Below are 21,759 nucleotides of genomic sequence, written 5' to 3'. Positions count from 1 at the left end.
ATGTGATTGTTTCCTTGTAAATAAATAGGTAGTTATGTATGTGGGTGGCAGCTGTTCTTTAATATAAATCTAGTTATTAGGAATGTCTTATACTTATGCACTCCTTTATTACTATAATACACTGATAAGTTTTTATATAGCACACACATATTACGCAGCGCTTTACATAGAATGTTTTTGACCATTCACATCAGTCGATGCTCCAGTGGAGTTTACAATCTATGGGAGTCATTCTGAGTTGATCGCTCGCTGTCGTTTTTCGCAGCGCTGCGAGCAAGTTACTACTGTGCATGCGTGTGCACCGCAATGCGCAGGCGCATTGTACGGCTACAAAGCGGATCGTTGCTGGGCGATGGATTTAATGGAGAATCCATTCGTACAGCCGATCGTAAGAAGATTGATAGGAAGAGGGCATTTGTGGGTGTCAACTGACCGTTTTCTGGGAGTGTTGCGGCGAATGCAGGCGTGTCCAGGCGTTTGGAGGGCAGATGTCTGACATAATTCCGGGACCTGCAACGCTGGATTGATCACACAGGGTAAGTAACTCTTACCCTGGTCTTGTTCTACACAAAACTTTTTTGCATAGCAGGGCTGCACAAGCAATCGCAGCCTTGCTATGCAAAAATACACTCCCCCATAGGCGACGTCTAGTTGATCACACAGGCTGCAAAAAGTTGCAGTGTGCGATCAACTCGGAATGACCCCCTATATTTCCAACCACATGTACATGCACACATATTCACGCTAGGGTTAATTTTGTTGGGAGTCAATAAACCTACCAGTATATTTTTGGATTGTGGGAGGAACCAGAGCACCTGGAGGAAACCCACGCAAGTACAGGGAAAATATACAAACTCCAAACAGTTAGGGCCATGGTGGGAATTCAACCTATGACCTCAGTGCTGTGAGGCAGTAATGCTATTACACCATCCGTACCACTGGTTTCACTGTATATTCACTATATTGCTGAATGTTGCATTTCAAATAATACAATGATTTGAGATGGATTAACTACAGTTTCTAAAACAGACAAGTGATGGTGTTGCCTATAGCAACCAATCAGATGCTATAATTTTCTAGAATGCAATGATATACAGAATGTTATTCGTTGGGCCATAACTAAGGAGGTGCGGTCAGCGCGCAGCACATAGTGCCTATGCCCTGTGGGTGAAAACGTCCGCATCCACCCATGATCCTCTCAGCTCCCAAGGATAGGACCCTGTCCGCCACAGTGGTGTCGGACGGGGTCCTATCCTCTTATGTTCTGTGTATATATCTGCTGCGTTATTATGTAGGCAGCAAGTCCCCCAGCAGCAGTGAGTATGCCTTGTCCTGCCCGCTGGCCTACCCACAGCTATTTCTCTTCTCCATATCCGAAGTGAGCAGCAGTCAGCGGGATGAGCAGTGTGTGTCTTGGACACTCTCTCACTGCCAGACTGTCCTGTACAACCTGCTTTCGGGCTCCAGCATGTTTGTGTGCAGTTTGGTTTAATCATCGCCTGGAAAAACCTGGGTAAGCAGCACTGAAGTTCCCATGGGAGGGGTGGAAGGCGGGGTAGTGTTGTGGAAGGAGATATGAAGAGGAGGAGGAATGATGATGATGCACAGCAGCTCCTGGGGGAGGGGATGATGATAAGGATTGATGATGCACAGCAGCTCTTGGGGGGATGATGAAGAATGCAGAGGAGGAGTGTAAACCCCCCTGGTACTGTGTATGGCAGAATATGCCTGTATTGTCACAGTTAATATATTTCACACTTAGGGGTCTATTTATTAACATTATTTTTACTAAAATAATGTGAAAAAGGGTGTTTCACACCCTTTTCACATTATTTTAGTATCACCTGTATGTATTAAAGGGCATTTGAAGCAGTTTTCATGAAAAACTGCTCCACACCCTTTAATTCACTTTTTTTTAGTAAGCCACATCACATTTCTCATACTTATAATGGGAAATGTGATGTGGCCAAATTTACTTTAAAAAAAAAATTGTGAAAAAATACTGCAGTGCGCCCGGTGATAATCTCGCCAGTGCAAGCTGGCGAGATCACAGGGCAGCACTGCGATAGGGAGGCATTTGCCCAGCTTTCTCTGCCCCTGACAGAGAAAGCTGAGCGGGACCCGGCTCCAGTGATCAGCTCTGTGTGTCCGATGGACACACCAGCTGATCAGAGTGTAAGAAGAGAAAAAAAAAAACCCCATACTCACCTGTCCAGGGAACCGGTGTCCGCTGCTCCGGTGAGCGCTGCCGGACGCTGGGTCCCCCATGTGCTGTAATCTGACCCCGATGCAGTAAACTGACGCTGCAAACCGGCAGCCCAGCAGGAGCAGCACGGATGGGCTCCCTGAACTGGTAAGTATATTAATCTACTGCGGGGTTACACGGCACGTTGGGTAGTCACGACAGGGGGGTTGACCGGGTGCTGGCAGCGAGGGCGGCGCATGCACGCAGAATATCCGGGTATTTTTTGCTAAAAATACCCCGATGATGCTGTGGAGTGTCATCACAGGGACTGAGCTTGACCGCAAACTCTGTCCCTGCATGCGATAATTGATACATCCCTGCGATGTAATCAATTATCGTAGTGCGAGTTTGGGCAATTTTATCACCTGTTATCTGCATCCTAGATGCGGATGGTGAACAATAGGCCCCTTACTCTGCTCCAGCTGGTCATGGGCATAGGTATCAGTGGGTCCTCTGAATACTCAGGAGTTTAATTACATGCGCATTGTGGTAGTGGACTACAAGTGCCAGTGCAGCGCAAAAAAAATTAGGTGCCAGGCCATCTCATAAAAAACAGCATACACGGTTTATTTAAAATGCAATAACAGGGTAATAGCAGGAATAATATTTGGATACTTGCTCCTTTCCTCAGCACACTAATCGTATCGGTTACAGCAGACATTAAGATACCTCTTCCAATACAGCACTTCATTGCAGTAGCATAAATGGTGAACATCAGTACATACTAGTATATCCTGGGACCAGTAGTGCTACAGCAGCAAACTGGGACTCTCTTCGGTGTGTTTTCCCCCCTATTCGCCGGGGATTCTCACAGCCTATCTAAACGGGATATAACGAGGACTCTAGTTGATGGGGGCCTTTAAATGTGACGCGTGGTTTACAACCACTCACCCAGATACGTCCTCTCCCGAGACTCACACCTGGCGTCATTCTCCCAGGGTACCCCTAAAGGTGGGGATCCTTTCACTGTACTCTGCATACTGTTGCTCTCACACTGCTGTCTCCATCTCTCACTGAAGCTACTGGCTCCCATATTACACTGCAGATATGGGCTCTCCCTCTTTTCATAGCAACAGCCACATGCTGCTCTTCTCTCTATAATGCCAGGGACAGTAGAAGCCACTTTTGTCTGTCCATGGTCCCTGCACTGCATATCTCTTGGACACTAGTCTGTGCCTTCAATCTCAGTTCAGCACACTGCTCATCTGCCCTCTGCCTTTGTCCTTTGTTTGTCTTTCTTCCTGCCCCCCCCCCCACCCCCCTGCATGTGAAAGAAAAACTGGTTGAGACCAGAAACTCCCCCACACAGTGATAAGACTGAATGGCTTTTACAACCTTTTCATTATCTGTGGCCCTCTGCTGTACCAGTGTACCACAGGAGGAAGAGGAATGATGATAAGGAGGAAGGGGGTCTACTGTGGTGTAATGCATATAAGGGGCTCTACTGTGTTGCATAGTGTGTATAAGGGTTACTAATAGGGCTTAAAGTGGTCCTGGAGAGGTGGGGGAACTCACTTCCCCCACGACCCCTTCTGCTTGGCGCGCGCCGAAGGCGCACATGCTGCAGAAAGGGGTGTGGCCTCACAAGGAAGGGGCGTGGCCACACAAAAGTGCCACCAATTCAAAATAATGCCTCACAGTAGCACAATCTTATTCACATTGCCCGCCACACATACTAGTACCCTTTAAACACACAATGCCAACAATAGTAGAGCCACTTACACATACAATGCCCACAGTAGTGCCCCCTCCTAATTTTAGATTTGTTTCTCAATATAGCAGTATATGTAGAACAACCTTTGCGCACCTCTCCCATGTCTTCTATGTGTCCCTTCTGCTTTCTTGTTTCCTTTGTCTGTCACTCTCCTCATGTGTCCATATCTTCACCCTAGGTATCCCTTACTCCCTATATGCTCTCCTTTGTGTCTGATCATCTGAATCTTTCTCTCCTTTACTTACCTCCTACACCTCTCACTCCCTGTGCCTCACTCCCCCATATCACCCTCTGCACCTCTCACTCCCTCCACATCTCACCCCCTGTTCCTCTCACTCCCCCATCTCACCCTGGTGCATCTCACTCCCCCATCTTACCCCCTGCACCTCTCACTCCCTCATCTCACCCCCTCCCCATCTCAGCCCCTGCTCCTCTCACTCCGCCAACTCACCCCCTGCTCCTCTCACTCCCCCATCTCACCCCCTGCTTCTCTCACCCCCTCCCCATATCACCCCCTGCTCTTCTCACCCCCTCCCCAACTCACCCTCTGCTCCTCTCACTCCCTCCCCATCTCACCCCCTGCTTCTCTCACCCCCTCCCCATCTCACCCCCTGCTCTTCTCACCCCCTCCCCAACTCACCCTCTGCTCCTCTCACTCCCTCCCAATCTCCCCCCCTGCTTCAGTGGCTGTGGCCGGCTGTGGTGTAATGCTGGCAGCGGCTGCCAGACAGTACTGGCTCATGGACCGTCTGCTATTGAAAAGAAGCGAGGCCGCATTTTGAATCTGGCGCTGATTGCATGCCATTCATGGCTCTCGGACCGCCAGCTAATGAGAAGCTGCCACTTGGCAGCTTCTCATTGGCTGGTGGTCCGTGAGCGGTGATTGGCTCATGCCAGATTTTAAAAAAGGCGCCCCTTCTTTTGATTGGTGCTGCAGCTGGTCCGCGAGCCGGGATTGGCTGACGGCCGCTGCCACTTTTACAATGGCGGCCGCTGCCACTTTTTACCTGATGCTGTGGTTGGGCGGAGGCGGAAATGGTTCTGCCTGCAATTAGAGATGACGGAACGCCCACTTTAACCACTGGTTACTACTGTATGGAATTATGTTAATAACAGACACTATTGTGTGGTGTAATGTGAATTGCTACTATTAAGTGGCCTTGCCCCTTCCCCACAAAGTCATACCCCTTTTTTTTTTTTTCGATGTGCACTATCCCTATTTCGAATATGGGGAAAGAAGGGCACAAGTTCTCTTTCTGGCACAGGGCACCAACATGTCTAGTTACGGCACTGCTTATTAGTTGCTATGGCCAACACTTCCACTTTTCATTTTTAGAAACTTTAGTAAATTTACCTTTTGTGTTCCTTTTGAACTAATGATACCTGTTTCAGGCTTAATTATCATTATCGATCTGTCTTTATTTGTTATTAGAACTATTTTTAACTGTGTATAGTACATTATGACTTATTCAGTGCGTTCATGCAGTGGCCGGACAAGGTCTTTCAGCACCCAAGGCAAAGATACCAAACTGTGCCTATTCTCTAGGCTTCTGACACAACATGCTGTAATCACATTTGCTACATAGAGATGCTGCATGAGGCTTTTACACTGAAATATTCTCTTTCAGTGTGTTTTATTGTCATAAATCTATGTAATGGAAAAGCAGACTTTCTGATGGTACCTACATACAGGCCTTAAAGCAGAATATTTTTTTTTAGCCACCACCAAGCCTTATTGCACCCAAAACATCTGTCTCTCTTGCCTGACCCCTTCTCCCATTGCTTGTGTGAATTTATGCATCTCTGTGATTTTCCTCATTCTTCCATGCAGCAATACTTCTCCATTATATCAGCATTCTATCTGTACCATTATCTATCCTTCGTTCTCTCCATAGAGTCTTTTCACTGTAATTAAAATGATTTTCATTTTGCATCACACCACTTTTTACTACAGGTTGAGTCTCCCTTATCCAAAATGCTTGGGACCAGAGGTACTTTGGATATGGGATTTTTCCGTATTTTGGAATAATTGCATACCATAGTGAGATATCATGGTGATGGGACCTAAATCTAAGCACAGAATGCATTTATATTACATATACACCTTATACACACAGCCTGAAGGTCATTTTAGCCAATATTTTTTATAACTTTGTGCATTAAACAAAGTGTGTCTACATTCACACAATTCATTTATGTTTCATATACACCTTATAAACACAGCCTGAAGGTCATTTAATACAATATTTTTAATAACTTTGTGTATTAAACACAGTTTGTGTACATTGAGACATCAAAAAACAAAGGTTTCACTATTTCACTCTCACTCAAAAAAGTCCGTATTTCGGAATATTCCGTATTTGGGAATATATGGATATGGGATACTCAACCTGTATAAACAATATTTAACGTAAAATAGGATGCAGTCAAAATTAAGGTTAGTATCTTACTTTGATTAAAGCTTATCCTTACTCCTTTTTCTGTGTTCTTATTAAACACCACCAGAAGCTCCCTCCTTGCCTCTGGCTTGTCTTATGAAAAGATTTTAGTAGATCCATCAAGACAGGAGGGGTGCTAAGGAGGAGGGGGGGAGGGTAGTGTTCTCCTATTGGCTTGCATTGTGCAGAAGTTGCTGTTCAGCTCAGTGGTGCTGAAAGACATCTGGAAATGAGAACCAGGGCAGCTACAGCAAAAGTGAGATTCTGCAGACAGATAAATAAAACCCTTGGTTCTACCTACTGTGGCTGTCATCTGCTGAAAACATGTATAGTGTAAAATACCCAAGAATTGTATATATGCAGGAAAATTCATAAAATAACATGTAATCCTAATCCATCACATTTTCTATTTTAACTTCTTTTATGTGAGTAAGGTCAAAAGCAGATTGATGCACAGTATAAGACTTTTAAGGTATGTCGCTAAAGGCTGTACACCTTCATCTGCTTGCAAACATATTAAGGTCATTTAAAAGTGTCACACAGTCAGTTTGTACAGATGTGCTTAGGATTCTATCAAAAGTAGCTGAAGCTTGCACCAACAATGAGGGAGGGGCTGGTGGACTGTGGCTGTTCATTGCTAGGTTTTGCAGAGCAGAAACAAGATTTCATTTTAATTTTGAAGAGTGAGATTATTGATTATTGCTGTGAAAGGGACCATAGCCATTTCAATTACACTTCGGTATAGTGCACCACTTGAGATTGTTTCCCCTTCTTGGACAACATAGACACACTTTTAACTTCTGAAGGGATCTCCTGACGGGGATTGTTCAAATTGACTTTTGCTTGGTGGCACAATTAGGCACTTGTTCCAACACAAGGAGTTTTGTAGTAAACATTCAATGTGCTTCATAGATGATGACTAAACTCTGCGTCCTAGAAGGTCACAAAGTATTTCTAATTTAGGGATTGAACAGTGCAAGGTTCCACTGAGCAAATGAGACATAATATCTTGAGATGAGGGAAAATGGATTTTCCCTATGGGAAGTGCGCAGTGTTCAATAATGTCATCAGGGGCATTTTAACAGAGGAGGGGGCCCATGCGCAGACCTCCTCTCTCCACGGTGCAGTTGTCTCCGGCATTGTTACTACTATGCATGCACGGTGACCATTTTTGTGGGGATTTTTGCTGCAGCGCCTGACGCAGGACTCCGGAATGGTAAGTATTAAAACATGGGTGCAGTGTGTGGGCCCCTCCTGGACCCAGGGGCCTGTGTGCACCACACACATTGCACCCATTGTAAAAACACTAATGAATGTCAGAGTGTGTACAGAGTGCAGATATGTAACAGATAATTAATTTTATATATAATTATAATTATATGCAATTATATATGAATACACACACACAGCTAGTGGCGATCATATTTTGAGTCAGATATTATAATTTCTAGATTTAAACCATCTGAACAGAAACTATAGCAACATTCCACTTTTAAATATGTGATTATAACAGATTGATTAAACAGATTATAACAGATTATAACAGATTGATTAAATCAGCCTTTGGGCTGGGTAAGAAGCCCAGCTGGGATCTCCGCTCTGTGTGTATAGTGTACATAATGGAGAATAGAAAAAGTCTTAAACATTCAGAGAGCCACCAGAGTCTCACAGATGAGGATATTGGGGGTAATTCCAAGTTGATCGCAGCATGATCTTTGTTAGCAATTTGGCAAAACCATGTGCACTGCAGGGGAGGCAGATATAACATGTGCAGAGAGAGTTAGATTTGGGTGTGGTGTGTTCAATCTGCAATCTAAATTGCAGTGTAAAATAAAGAAGACAGTATTTACCCTGCACAGAAACAAAATAACCCACTCAAATCTAACTCTCTCTGCACATGTTAAATCTGCCTCCCCTGCAGTGCACATGGTTTTGCCCAACTGCTACCAAAAATCCTGCTGCGATCAACTCAGAATTACCCCCATTGGGCCTAATTCGGAGTTGATCGCAGCAGCAAATTTGTTAGCAGTTGGGCAAAACCATGTGCACTGCAGGAGGGACAGATATAACATGTGCAGAGAGAGTTAGATTTGGGTGGGGTGTGTTCAAACTGAAATCTAAATTGCAGTGTAAAGATAAAGCAGACAGTATTTACCCTGCACAGAAACAAAATAACCCACCCAAATCAAACTCTCTCTGCAAATGTTATATCTGCCACACCTGCAGTGCACATGGGCCCTCATTCCGAGTTGTTCGCTCGCAAGTGAATTTTAGCAGATTTGCTCATGCTAAGCCGCCGCCTACTGGGAGTGAATCTTAGCATCTTAAAATTGCGAACGATGTATTCGCAATATTGCGATTACACACCTCGTAGCAGTTTCTGAGTAGCTTCAGACTTACTCGGCATCTGTGATCAGTTCAGTGCTTGTCGTTCCTGGTTTGACGTCACAAACACACCCAGCGTTCGCCCAGACACTCCCCCGTTTCTCCGGCCACTCCTGCGTTTTTTCCGGAAACGGTAGCGTTTTTCCCCACACGCCCATAAAACGGCCTGTTTCCGCCCAGTAACACCCATTTCCTGTCAATCACATTACGATCGCCAGAACGATGAAAAAGCCGTGAGTAAAAATCCTAACTACATAGCAAATTTACTTGGCACAGTCGCAGTGCGGACATTGCGCATGCGCATTAAGCGGAAAATCGCTGCAATGCGAAGATTTTTACCGAGCGAACAACTCGGAATGAGGGCCATGGTTTTGCACAATTGCTAACAGACTTGCTGCTGCGATCAACTCAGAATTACCCCCCATGTGCACTGCAGGGGGGGGGGGGGGGGGGAGATATAACATGTGCAGAGAGAGTTAGATTTGGGTGTGGGGTGTTCAAACTGAAATCTAAATTGCAGTGTAAAAATACAGAAGCCAGTATTTACCCTGCACAGAAACAAAATAACCCACCCAAATCTAACTCTCTCTGCAAATGTATCTGCCATGCCTGCAGTGCACATGGTTGTGCCCAACTGCTAACAAATTTGCTGCTGCGATCAGGTCTGAATTACCCCCATTGTCAGAGCACTTATGCAGCATGAATAGGTTCATTGGGGCATATGTATCAAAGCTGGGAGAGAGTATCAGCCAATCAGACCCTGTCATTTTTCAAACATAGCCTATAACATGGCAGTTAGGAGCTAATTGGTACTTTATCTCTCTCCAAGTTTTGATACATATGCCCAATAGTGTTATCCCTCCTCTTCCCTGCTAAGCACTGAGACTGAGAGCTGTTAAACATTAACAATAGGCATACTACATACTACTACTATGGCAAAATCCCTCACCTGCAGATAGGTGTTTCATGGGAAGGCAATCAAGAGAACGCCTGTTGGAATCCCAGCGGTCACAATGCCAAAGCCGAAATGCTGACACATGGTGAAATGCTGCCGCCGGAATACCAGCACCACAGACTTTTCCCCCTCTGAGGGTGTCCACGGCACCCAAAGAGGGAGAATATAACCTGTGACGAGTGCAGTGAGCCACCATGCCTGCAGCGTGAGCCCGCAAAGGGCTTTCTAGTGCTCGACTCGCTGCTGGCATACTGCTGTCTGTATACTGCTGGCCAGCATCCCGGCCGCCAGTAAATAGTATGTATTTTGTTTCATGGGTTTTATTCAGAGTTGTAAGTAAATGAAATCACAGAAAGTGTCTGAAAGATGTTTGTGTATTTGTGATCTATTCATATGCAAGTCTGTAGCTGCGGCTTCTTCCCCTTGGTTATGTCTTCACTCCCTTAGGACTGATATGGCTGGAGTAGAACTACAGGTATAGTGTAAGTGTGAGTTCTGAATTTGCCAAAAATCATAGTGTATTACAGTTAATGGGCAGGTAGAGCAGATAATGGGCCTAATTCAAACCTGATCGTAGATACACTAAATTTAGCACATCTACGATCAGTCTTCAGACATGCGGGGGGACTTCCAGCACAGGGCTAGTACGCCCCGCACAAGTACAAAACCGCTTGTGTATTGGAAGAGTAGCTCCCAGCCAGCGCAGCTCCTGTGCACTGGCATGGAACTACTCGCGCTGTCCAGACCGTGCCCCCTAAATGACAGCCAAATGCATCTGGCCCGCCCTCTCTCGCCCAGCGACTCAGGCAGAGGCAATCGCAGGGCTAAGACAGCCATTGACTGTCTGGCATGCACCGGCGCAGTTCAATCCTGATCGCTGCTATGCAAAAACGCACAGCAGCGATCAGGTCTGAATTAGCCCCAATAAGTACTCAAGAGTCTTGATCAAGGGCGTAGCTACCATAGGTGCAGGAAGTGCAGCTGCTATGGGGCCCAGAGATGTGAGGGGCCACCTCCCTGTCACAGTTACATGGGGTGTGGATCATAGGGTCGACCACACTTAGGTCGACTGTGTCTAGATCGACAGTAACTAGCTCAACATGGTTTCTAGGTCGACAGGGTCTCTAGGTCGACATGTACAAGGTCGACTTGACAGAAGGTCGACATGAGGTTTTAAAAAAAATTGTGTCATTCTCTCCTTAAAGTGATAGGGAACCCCAATTAGTGCACCGCGTCCCCTCGCATGGCTTGCTTTGCTCGCTATGCTTCAGGCAAGGTGCCTCGCTCCACTACCACTGCGCTCAGCACAGGTTACCGTTCCCAATTGTAGTCCACGTGGATCGTAAAGCATGAGAAAGTTTGTTTTTTTAAATAATTGAAAACCTCATGTCGACCTTCTGTCATGTCGACCTAGAGACCATGTCGACCTAGAGACCATGTCGACCTTCTCACTGTTGACCAATAGTGGTCAACCTAGACATTGTCAACCTAAGTATGGTCGACCTAGCGACCGGATACCGTAACATGTGTTATATACAAGGGCAGAGCTACCATAGGTGCAGGGAGAGCAGCTGCTATGAGGCCCACAGCTAAGAAGGGCCACCTTTGCTGTCAAAGTTACATTTGTTATATACATTTTTCACCAGTGGGTGGCATACAGGGGTCCTTACAATCTTTTGGCTTGGGGATTACAATTTATCTAGTTATGTCCCCTGACCTGCTCATTGTAATGTGGTAGAAAATGAACTGGAGGGCATTATAATGGGTATCTCCACTAAAAAGGTCTACAGTCAATAGGTCTACCACTAATGGTAGACATGCATTAGGTCGACAGGGTCAAAAGGTCAACAGGGTCAAACAGTCGATGTGTTACATAATATGAACTGGGACACTTGTAATGTGGCACAATATGAAGTGGAGGCTCTATAATGTGGCATAATATGAACTGTGACACTGTAATGTGGCATAATGTGAACTGGGGAATTGTAATGTGGCCAATATGAAATATGTAAAGTGGCACTATACTGTGTGGGGACATTGTATGTTATAATGTGAATTGGGGGTACTGTGTTGCATAATGTGTACTGGCAGCCCTGCAATGTGACATAATGTGAACCAGGGCACTAATAAGGATCATAAAATGAACTAGGGCACTACTATGGGGCATAACATTGACCATACCTCCCAACATGACCCTCTCCAGGAGGGACACAATGCTCTGCTCCTGGACTTTTCCTTGATTTATGATTGCTGACACCTGTTTGACTAAGGCACAACTATGGATCATAAAATGAACTAGAGAACTATTATGTGGCTTAAAATGAACACCTGCTGTGGAGAGGCGTCACTCGAGAAGCATTGGGACAGGGGCCCCTTCAAAATGTTGCTATTAGGTTCACAAAGTTCTGGCTACGCCCCTGGTCTTCAATCATGTAAAATGCAAAGAAAAGCAGACCAAATAGGAATATGAAACTATTTTAATGATACCACTTGCACATAATTGTGCAGACTTTCCAGCTGAGTATGAAGCATTCTTTATTTGTGGAAATGAGTGTGCAATGCAGGGTAGAGTTACTGGTTAAACATTAATGCAGCAGATGTAGGGTTTTTGCATGATTGTATATTCACAGTGTGCATCCAGTCTTCCACACCAGGGGGAGTGCACCCATAACTAGGACTCCTTCTGGTGACAACAACTTCTTGCATAAAACTTTTCCCACAACTACATGCAGGGCCACCATCAGGAGGGGGACTGCCGGGACTTGAGTCCGAGCCCCGGACAGAAAGGCGGCCCAGGTGGCAGTAGAGTGGATTAGCTAGTGCACCGGCATTTCGAATGTGGCATTGGTCACGGGCCAATCAGACCTTGTGAACCAGCAGCCAATCAGGAGCCGCAGGCTCCCGGTCACCAGCGGCATCAGACTTTCACTGAATGACAACTAGCGCCACATGTGCTTGCATTGCTGTCCCGTCCTCTCCCTGCACTTACACGGGAGAAGCGCTGCTTGAATGTGAAATGCCTGTCATGGGGATCTCACACAGAAGGATCACAGCCACAGATTCCCTATGCGTTCAGCAGGATAGGGTAAGTTTCCCATTGCTTACTAAAAGCTTTTTTAAAAGCTAACCCACGCAAAACTCACCCACTAAAAGGGCTGTAAACTTTACTGTACGCAATACTGATGCCTGCTCCCTGCACTCTTTGCTACTGCTTTCCAACACTGTGACCCTTTCTCACAGGGGCGTTTCTACAGAGGAGGGGGCCAGTGTGCACCTCCGGGTGGGCTCCCTCCTTTGAACGGCGCTGTAGACTCCGTCAATGTGCCGGAGTCTACTGCACATGCGCAGGTCTCCGGAAACATGGCGCCCGCCATGATCCGGAGACCAATTTGGCTACCGCGCATGCACGGCAGCCATTTTGGTGGCGATTTCCACCGCGGACGCTGCTTCCGCCGCTTCCGCCGCTGGACTCCGGTAAGGTAAGTATTTAAATGGGTGCACCGCACACATTGCACCCAATATAGAAACGCCAATGCTTTCTCATCTCTAAAAGGAAAGAGTTAAGGTGATGATAGGAAGAATCTTAAAAAATACTAATAATATCAGAGGTACACAGAAGATCATATAAGGTAATTTCCTGTTTCTTCCCCTCTTCCTGTCTACTGTCCTTTTTGCGTATGGCCTCTCACACTCTTCTTCACTCTGCGCTGGCATCCCCTGTTTTCCATCTGCCCCACATAGGGACCCCTATCCCCTTACACACACACGACCCCCATCTCCAGTCACTCTCCTCTGTCTCATCCTTGCCTAGGAAGTCCTCATTATTTCTGCTACATCACCACCCTCTCTGCTTAAGAGTACATCCCCTACATTACCCACATATCGCCAGTCACTCACCTACTCCACAGTCCACCCTAGCGCCCCTTTCAATAGCCCTTAGAGGGATACCCCTTCTCCATCCCAGCTCTCCTACCTTACTAACCCCCTCCCCACTACCTTCCTATCTTCCTTCTCCCACTCCGTTACATCTGCATATCACTCACCGGCCTCCCTACTCCACCTTTCCTAACACTCCCTTTCTCACTCTATATCCTTCTTCTCTTACCTTATTTTATTATCTTATATGATCTTCAGTGTACCCCTGGTAGTATTGGTATTTTTTATGATTCTCCCCATCATCTCCTTAACTGTTTTAGACCTCTATCTCATCCCAAATGTCTCATTTTATTTTGAATATTATCCTTTTAGGCATACCCCCTCTTATTCTATATCTCACTACTGTTATTTATAGATTTCTGTTTTGGTTTTGTGACTGCTTATTTTATTTTAATTTTAATTTTATTTTCTTGTTTTTAATTTTATTTTTACTTTTTAGTTTTGTTTTTAATTCCTTTTATTTGACCTTATATCAATATACAGTGCATCGGGAAAGTATTCACAGCGCTTCACTTTTTTCACATTTTGTTATGTTACAGCCTTATTCCAAAACTGAATAAATTCATTTTTTTCCTCCAAAATTCTACACACAATACCCCATAATGACAAAGTGAAAAAAGTGTTTTTGAGATTTTTGCTAATTTATTAAAAGTAAAAAACGAAGAAATCACATGTACATAAGTATTCACAGCCTTTTACCAATACTTTGTTGATGCACCTTTGGCAGCAATTACAGCCTCAAGTCTTTTTGAATATGATGCCACAAGCTTGGCACAGCTACCTTTGGGCAGTTTCGCCCATTCCTCTTTGCAGCACCTCTCAAGCTCCATCAGGTTGGATGGGAAGCGTCGGTGCACAGCCATTTTCAGATCTCTCCAGAGATGTTCAATCGGATTTAAGTTTGGGCTCTGGCTGGGCCACTCAGTGGCATTCACAGAGTTGTCCTGTAGCCACTCCTTTGATATCTTGGCTGTGTGCTTAGGGTCGTTGTACTGCTGAAAGATGAACCGTCGCCCCAGTCTGAGGTCAAGAGCGCTCTGGAGCAGATTTTCATCCAGGATATGTCTGTACATCGCTGCATTCATCTTTCCCTCTATCCTGACTGGTTTCCCAGTTCCTGCCACTGAAAAACATCCCCACATCATGATGCTGCCACCACCATGCTTCACTGTAGGGATGATATTGGCCTGGTGATGAGCCGTGCCTGCTTTCCTCCAAACATGATGCCGGGCATTCACGCCAAAGAGATCAATCTTTGTCTCATCAGACCAGAGAATTTTGTTTATCCTGGTCCGAGAGTCCTTCAGGTGCATTTTGGCAAACACCAGGCGGGCTGCCATGTGCTTTGTACTCAACTCTATACAAAATATTGAATACATCTTTTGCATGCACTGCATTTATTTTTTACCACACCTGTATAATCGTATTCCTCTATTTTTACATTGTAACCAGAACAATTACACTCATCCACATTACTAGTACCCAGGGCCGGTTTTTACGCATACGCTGGTTACACAGCTGATTAAGGCGCAGCATAGAGGAGGGTGCCCTACTCAGCTGCGCCAGTGATGTGTAACACTGGCCATTCCTGATACGCCCTGATATGTAGCGCCTGCCTGGAGACTCACCAAGCAGGCAATGATGTTGGCGCCACCGCGCTATGTCCGGCAGCGCACCCCACTAGTATTACAGTAATGTCAAGAAAAATAAAATAAACTACTGCTCCCAGAATCCCTTGCTTCCAGACAGCAAGGGCTGCTGGGAGCGGTAGTTTGTTTTGAGATTCTTCACATTGCACAAATGTGTAAGGGGCACTTATACAGTGGGCAAATGTGTAAGGGGCACTACAACTGGACTTTTACAATGAGACCACGCCTTCTTAATTTTTTCAAGGCATGCGCAAAAGTGCTTAGGTGGGCACCAAAGTATTTATTTGCTTACCAAATAATTTGGCCTCGAGCCGGCCCTGCTAGTATCCCTTTTACTGGGGCACATAAGTCATAGCGCTCCTATTTTGTTTTGTAAAACTTATTTTACATGCACTATTTACTTATTTAGCTCTTCCTTTTGGCCAATACATGTGTACTAAGGGCAGTGCAATGTGGAATAATGTGTACTAAGGGCCACCCCACTGCCACCCGAGCCATCCTGAGAAATGGTATGAAAAAGATGATTGGCAGCTTTCATTTTGAATGATTTGTTGATTAGGTAATGTTTTGGTTTATGTGGGATTTGGCTTTTTCAGTATTATTTTATGTGGATCCGGCTTTAGGTGCGTGCATAGAATTGATGTGGCTTTCCCTATATATTTAGTATAGATTATGATTGTGTGTGTGTGTGTGTGTGTGTGTGTGTGTGTGTGTGTGTGTGTGTGTGTATGAATTGACAGCAGTTTTTCTCCTTTGTTTCTGTATTTGTATAATTTATTCTATGATAGAGTAACATTTTATAACACCCACCCCGACAGCCCAGACTTTGATAATATTTTTTAAGCTGGTTTACACACCAACTGATGTCGCACGCCTGTTGTAGCTCCACCCACATTATCTACAGCCCCGCCCAAGTCTGCATCCCTGCCCATTTGTCAGTCCTGTGTCAGATCTAAGGTTGACTCCCGGCTAGGCTGCGCTGTCAAGCGGTCATCGACCATTTTTTTTATTGGAGTGACTGCGTGTGATGTCATGCAGCCGTCCCGAAAGTGGTCCCGGCCCGACCTCATCCCCCCCCCCAACACAGTGTCACTGCCCCGAAAAAACGCCCGCCGCTGTCAATCACATTGCGGTCGCATCCATCAGTCTGAACGAACCGCTATGTGCTCAGTGCAGTGGCAGAGCAAATGAAGATGCCTCTTTGGAGACCAGTGTGACAGGTAGCCATGAAGCCCCTCATGGGCACTGCCATTGGTTGGACTGCACTTGGAATAACCATGAATGTGATGCGCCACAAATGATGTCATAGCCCTGTTAGTGTTTGGAGGCAATTGGAGGATAGCTGTATGCTTGGAAGTTAGGAATAACTGAGTTACTGCATAAGCAAAAAAGGATACATTTATTGAAGAACATATGTGACACTGCACACTTTTTGGCACTTTAATATGCAGTCTGTAAACTGTGAGATTTACTAAATGCCAAACCATAAATCAAAGTGCAGGATCTAAATATGTCATCACAATCTATGCACATGGAAGAAATTAGAAATAGTGCAATGTAACAAGCAGCATAAAATAAAACTGGGCAAGAAAAGGCAAAGAATGAAGTGTGTTAAAAAACAAACAAACACAGTCCCTGCACATTTAACGATTTGCCGCCGAGGTGACTGACGGACGATACGGCCAATGGTCGACCTGGGGGTGGGGGGTGGGGGTGACGGGGGGATTGGTGTTTCTTTACTCCTCTACGTCACCTGGACCCATAGCCCTGCATGCTAATATGGGCGATATTGTCCATATTGGCTTGCAGGCATAAACGATACGCACAAGATTGTTCATATCAGCCGCACACATCGGCAAGTGTGTAGGGCCCATTAGTCCTTTGCATGCTTAAAAAGTATTTGCAGATAAAATGATGGGACAAAGGTATCTCTAGATATTATTGCCTATATAATATGTTTAATATTATGTATCATATATACTAGAGATGAGCGCCGGAAATTTTTCGGGTTTTGTGTTTTGGTTTTGGGTTCGGTTCCGCGGCCGTGTTTTGGGTTCGACCGCGTTTTGGCAAAACCTCACCGAATTTTTTTTGTCGGATTCGGGTGTGTTTTGGATTCGGGTGTTTTTTTCAAAAAACCCTAAAAAACAGCTTAAATCATAGAATTTGGGGGTAATTTTGATCCCAAAGTATTATTAACCTCAAAAAACATAATTTACACTCATTTTCAGCCTATTCTGAACACATCACACCTCACAATATTATTTTTAGTCCTAAAATTTGCACCGAGGTCGCTGTGTGAGTAAGATAAGCGACCCTAGTGGCCGACACAAACACCGGGCCCATCTAGGAGTGGCACTGCAGTGTCACGCAGGATGGCCCTTCCAAAAAACCCTCCCCAAACAGCACATGACGCAAAGAAAAAAAGAGGCGCAATGAGGTAGCTGACTGTGTGAGTAAGATTAGCGACCCTAGTGGCCGACACAAACACCGGGCACATCTAGGAGTGGCACTGCAGTGTCACGCAGGATGTCCCTTCCAAAAAACCCTCCCCAAACAGCACATGACGCAAAGAAAAAAAGAGGCGCAATGAGGTAGCTGACTGTGTGAGTAAGATTAGCGACCCTAGTGGCCGACACAAACACCGGGCCCATCTAGGAGTGGCACTGCAGTGTCACGCAGGATGTCCCTTCCAAAAAACCCTCCCCAAACAGCACATGACGCAAAGAAAAAAAGAGGCGCAATGAGGTAGCTGACTGTGTGAGTAAGATTAGCGACCCTAGTGGCCGACACAAACACCGGGCCCATCTAGGAGTGGCACTGCAGTGTCACGCAGGATGTCCCTTCCAAAAAACCCTCCCCAATCAGCACATGATGCAAAGAAAAAGAAAAGAAAAAAGAGGTGCAAGATGGAATTATCCTTGGGCCCTCCCACCCACCCTTATGTTGTATAAACAAAACAGGACATGCACACTTTAACCAACCCATCATTTCAGTGACAGGGTCTGCCACACGACTGTGACTGATATGACGGGTTGGTTTGGACCCCCCCCAAAAAAGAAGCAATTAATCTCTCCTTGCACAAACTGGCTCTACAGAGGCAAGATGTCCACCTCATCTTCACCCTCCGATATATCACCGTGTACATCCCCCTCCTCACAGATTATCAATTCGTCCCCACTGGAATCCACCATCTCAGCTCCCTGTGTACTTTGTGGAGGCAATTGCTGCTGGTCAATGTCTCCGCGGAGGAATTGATTATAATTCATTTTAATGAACATCATCTTCTCCACATTTTCTGGATGTAACCTCGTACGCCGATTGCTGACAAGGTGAGCGGCGGCACTAAACACTCTTTCGGAGTACACACTTGTGGGAGGGCAACTTAGGTAGAATAAAGCCAGTTTGTGCAAGGGCCTCCAAATTGCCTCTTTTTCCTGCCAGTATAAGTACGGACTGTGTGACGTGCCTACTTGGATGCGGTCACTCATATAATCCTCCACCATTCTATCAATGTTGAGAGAATCATATGCAGTGACAGTAGACGACATGTCCGTAATCGTTGTCAGGTCCTTCAGTCCGGACCAGATGTCAGCATCAGCAGTCGCTCCAGACTGCCCTGCATCACCGCCAGCGGGTGGGCTCGGAATTCTGAGCCTTTTCCTCGCACCCCCAGTTGCGGGAGAATGTGAAGGAGGAGATGTTGACAGGTCGCGTTCCGCTTGACTTGACAATTTTGTCACCAGCAGGTCTTTCAACCCCAGCAGACCTGTGTCTGCCGGAAAGAGAGATCCAAGGTAGGCTTTAAATCTAGGATCGAGCACGGTGGCCAAAATGTAGTGCTCTGATTTCAACAGATTGACCACCCGTGAATCCTTGTTAAGCGAATTAAGGGCTGCATCCACAAGTCCCACATGCCTAGCGGAATCGCTCCGTGTTAGCTCCTTCTTCAATGCCTCCAGCTTCTTCTGCAAAAGCCTGATGAGGGGAATGACCTGACTCAGGCTGGCAGTGTCTGAACTGACTTCACGTGTGGCAAGTTCAAAGGGCATCAGAACCTTGCACAACGTTGAAATCATTCTCCACTGCACTTGAGACAGGTGCATTCCATCTCCTATATCGTGCTCAATTGTATAGGCTTGAATGGCCTTTTGCTGCTCCTCCAACCTCTGAAGCATATAGAGGGTTGAATTCCACCTCGTTACCACTTCTTGCTTCAGATGATGGCAGGGCAGGTTCAGTAGTTTTTGGTGGTGCTCCAGTCTTCTGTACGTGGTGCCTGTACGCCGAAAGTGTCCCGCAATTTTTCTGGCCACCGACAGCATCTCTTGCACGCCCCTGTCGTTTTTTAAAAAATTCTGCACCACCAAATTCAAGGTATGTGCAAAACATGGGACGTGCTGGAATTTGCCCATATTTAATGCACACACAATATTGCTGGCGTTGTCCGATGCCACAAATCCACAGGAGAGTCCAATTGGGGTAAGCCATTCCGCGATGATCTTCCTCAGTTGCCGTAAGAGGTTTTCAGCTGTGTGCGTATTCTGGAAAGCGGTGATACAAAGCGTAGCCTGCCTAGGAAAGAGTTGGCGTTTGCGAGATGCTGCTACTGGTGCCGCCGCTGCTGTTCTTGCGGCGGGAGTCCATACATCTACCCAGTGGGCTGTCACAGTCATATAGTCCTGACCCTGCCCTGCTCCACTTGTCCACATGTCCGTGGTTAAGTGGACATTGGGTACAACTGCATTTTTTAGGACACTGGTGAGTCTTTTTCTGACGTCCGTGTACATTCTCGGTATCGCCTGCCTAGAGAAGTGGAACCTAGATGGTATTTGGTAACGGGGGCACACTGCCTCAATAAATTGTCTAGTTCCCTGTGAACTAACGGCGGATACCGGACGCACGTCTAACACCAACATAGTTGTCAAGGACTCAGTTATCCGCTTTGCAGTAGGATGACTGCTGTGATATTTCATCTTCCTCGCAAAGGACTGTTGAACAGTCAATTGCTTACTGGAAGTAGTACAAGTGGGCTTACGACTTCCCCTCTGGGATGACCATCGACTCCCAGCGGCAACAACAGCAGCGCCAGCAGCAGTAGGCGTTACACGCAAGGATGCATCGGAGGAATCCCAGGCAGGAAAGGACTCGTCAGACTTGCCAGTGACATGGCCTGCAGGACTATTGGCATTCCTGGGGAAGGAGGAAATTGACACTGAGGGAGTTGGTGGGGTGGTTTGCGTGAGCTTGGTTACAAGAGGAAGGGATTTACTGGTCAGTGGACTGCTTCCGCTGTCACCCAAAGTTTTTGAACTTGTCACTGACTTATTATGAATGCGCTGCAGGTGACGTATAAGGGAGGATGTTCCGAGGTGGTTAACGTCCTTACCCCTACTTATTACAGCTTGACAAAGGGAACACACGGCTTGACACCTGTTGTCCGCATTTCTGGTGAAATACCTCCACACCGAAGAGCTGATTTTTTTGGTATTTTCACCTGGCATGTCAACGGCCATATTCCTCCCACGGACAACAGGTGTCTCCCCGGGTGCCTGACTTAAACAAACCACCTCACCATCAGAATCCTCCTGGTCAATTTCCTCCCCAGCGCCAGCAACACCCATATCCTCCTCATCCTGGTGTACTTCAACACTGACATCTTCAATCTGACTATCAGGAACTGGACTGCGGGTGCTCCTTCCAGCACTTGCAGGGGGCATGCAAATAGTGGAAGGCGCATGCTCTTCACGTCCAGTGTTGGGAAGGTCAGGCATCGCAAACGACACAATTGGACTCTCCTTGTGGATTTGGGATTTCAAAGAACGCACAGTTCTTTGCGGTGCTTTTGCCAGCTTGAGTCTTTTCAGTTTTCTAGCGAGAGGCTGAGTGCTTCCATCCTCATGTGAAGCTGAACCACTAGCCATGAACATAGGCCAGGGCCTCAGCCGTTCCTTGCCACTCCGTGTGGTAAATGGCATATTGGCAAGTTTACGCTTCTCCTCCGACAATTTTATTTTAGGTTTTGGAGTCCTTTTTTTTCTGATATTTGGTGTTTTGGATTTGACATGCTCTGTACTATGACATTGGGCATCGGCCTTGGCAGACGACGTTGCTGGCATTTCATCGTCTCGGCCATGACTAGTGGCAGCAGCTTCAGCACGAGGTGGAAGTGGATCTTGATCTTTCCCTAATTTTGGAACCTCAACTTTTTTGTTCTCCATATTTTATAGGCAGAACTAAAAGGCACCTCAGGTAAACAATGGAGATGGATGGATTGGATACTAGTATACAATTATGGACGGACTGCCACGGTTAGGTGGTATAAAAAAACCACGGTTAGGTGGTATATATTATAATAATAATACAATTATGGATGGACGGACTGCCTGCCGACTGCCGACACAGAGGTAGCCACAGCCGTGAACTACCGCACTGTA

At 46.1% G+C, this 21,759-nt stretch overlaps 1 long non-coding RNA gene across 2 annotated transcripts in view; it reads right to left on the bottom strand.

The window, feature by feature from the left end:
- The window catches only part of LOC135036201 (uncharacterized), a 226,984-nt gene that overhangs the window by 80,683 nt on the left and 124,542 nt on the right, over window positions 1-21,759 (bottom strand). The gene's annotated exons all lie outside the window — the stretch shown is intronic.

Source organism: Pseudophryne corroboree, chromosome 2 (genome assembly GCF_028390025.1).
Source record: "Pseudophryne corroboree isolate aPseCor3 chromosome 2, aPseCor3.hap2, whole genome shotgun sequence".
NCBI classification, from domain to species: domain Eukaryota; kingdom Metazoa; phylum Chordata; class Amphibia; order Anura; family Myobatrachidae; genus Pseudophryne; species Pseudophryne corroboree.
The sequence above is the reverse complement of the archived record's forward strand: the minus strand, read 5'-3'. Positions and strand labels throughout refer to the sequence as shown.